Raw genomic sequence first — 2,191 nt, 5'->3', positions numbered from 1 at the left:
AAAAGAAAAGAAAAGAAAAAAAACTAAATGCACTCTCAGTGTGCTCTCTCCCTAGTTCCAGTCTCTGGACGTTTCCACCACTCTGTGTAGATCCTCGGATCTGTCATGAAATAATAGCCTCACCCCTACCCTTGTCTTATGCGTCTGGATTACTTCACTTTGGTAATATGTTTCTGAGCGTAATTTTTTAGGACCAGCTTTTGAGGGAAAACGCCATGGCTAGTTCGGGGAACTGTGAGCTGGAAAGGTTCCCAGGGACCCCCGCGGCTGGTGTGAGGGGCTTTCTCCGCAGACACCGACCGAGGGAGGCTGGCTGCTGGAGGTGCAGCCGCAAGGTGCACTCTGCGGCCTCCAGGCAGAGACTGTTTGCAAATACCCAGCCACCAGAGCCCCTAGGAACAGCTCCCTGGCCATGACTGACTGTGAAAGGGGCCTTTCCCTCTGTGCTGGAAATAATCCCCAGGGCACTGTGTTTCTGATCCAGAGATGAAGCCAACCCGCTGAATAGTATACATTCCCTAAATTATTAAAGCGCCTGAAAGAGCGGCTGCCACCCCGGGGTCACAGTTTCACATTCTCAGCAAGGACAGATCCCCAAGCTTCCCGCAGGGCGGCTCTGTGATGTTGTGGAAGACCAACAGCCTGGCCCCGTCCCCCAGGCAGGCGTGGGGGGTTGCACTGGGAAAATCTCCCTGCTCCCTGGGAGAGCCGAGCTTCGTGCGAACAGGAAGGAACTCTGTAGGGAGGAGGTCCGCACTGGGCAGGAACTAGGCTCCCTGTGACCTTTGCCCTCCAGCCTAGGCTCGGGCGGGGGGCACGCCTGGCTCTGCTCCTCCCTGTGAACTTCAGCATGGTGTATAAATGCTCTCCAAGTCCGTCGGAGGGAGTCACACAGCAGCGAGGAGCACCATCCCTACTGGACTTTCTGCGGGTGGCGCCCCTGCGGGAGTGCCGGGCACACACGCACTTGGCTGGGAAGCCCTGGGCTGTGGGACGCGGGAGGCTGATGCGGCCCCTGGCACCCTGCAAAGACAGGCTTGGGCTTTGGAGCCGGTGTTGGATTCCGTTTCTCCATTCTGCTGCACCACCCTTGCCCCCTCTGAGATTTCCGATGCCATTCCTGTCTTCCAACTTTGTTTTTTAGGTGGGAAGAGGTGCTGTGGATGGAACCCAGGTCCCCAGGTCCCCAGGAACGCTAAGCATATTACTATACCACTGGACAACCCTCACCCACTTGCTTTCAAAATTTCAACTATTTCTGCTATAATAAGAATACCAGTAGGAAGGAAGGATAGGCCAGAGCACCACGGGAAGGCCCTGGGTCAATTCCAGGGTGCAGTTCTGTCCCCACCTCCAAATGGCAGTGAGAGGAGGGAAGGGAGAAAGGCCCAGCGAGGGCCGCTCGGGTCTGAAGAGCTGGCACTGGAGCACCGGCCAGGAGCTGGGAGGATCTGTCTGCCTGCTGGCTTGTTTTGACAGGGATGTTATAATGGAGGTGGGGGTGGGGAGTCCCCAAGGGGACAGGGGAACCTAGGGCCACACTAGGAACTCGGCTTTAGCGCCTGTGGGGCGCACCTGAGGGTTTCCACCACCTGTGCTGCAAAGCTGGCCGCAAAAGGTCGACCCTTCATTGTGTTTGCTGGGACTTGGGAGATTCGGTTGCCTGAATTTCTTGCTGACTTCCCCGGCCACTCCAGCTGCTTCTCCAAGTTCCTGACAGCTCTGAGGCTGCCGCTGAGCCATTTCCTGGACTGAGTCCAAGGCCTGGAAAGGAGGAGAAAGTTCCGGCAGGTAAGTGTCAGCGGATGCGGGGAGGGACCGGTCGGCTCACTCAGGAAGGTTTTTCTGGTGCTGCAGGAACTTCAGAATGCGAATTTTTTGAAGTGGCAAGAATAAAGGAAGACGTAATTTTCCAGAATACATAGCTAGAGGCTTTTAACTTTTTTCTTTCTTTTTCTTTTTCTTTTTTTTTAACAGCTAGAGAGGCCAGAAGCAATAGTTTTCGAACACTGTAATGTCTGGGGACCACCTCCTGCTTTTCAGAAATATAGGTTCTGAGGTGCATATGGTGGCATGTCTGTAGTACTAACTACTGGAAGCTGAGGCAGAAGAGTTGCTTGAGTCCAGGAGTCCAGGGCCAGTCCAGGCAATATAGCTAGACTCTATCTAAAAAAAAAAAAAAAAAAAAAAA

The sequence above is a fragment of the Octodon degus genome, unplaced genomic scaffold (genome assembly GCF_000260255.1).
Source record: "Octodon degus isolate 3935 unplaced genomic scaffold, OctDeg1.0 scaffold00011, whole genome shotgun sequence".
Lineage (NCBI taxonomy): Eukaryota > Metazoa > Chordata > Mammalia > Rodentia > Octodontidae > Octodon > Octodon degus.
The sequence above is the reverse complement of the archived record's forward strand: the minus strand, read 5'-3'. Positions refer to the sequence as shown.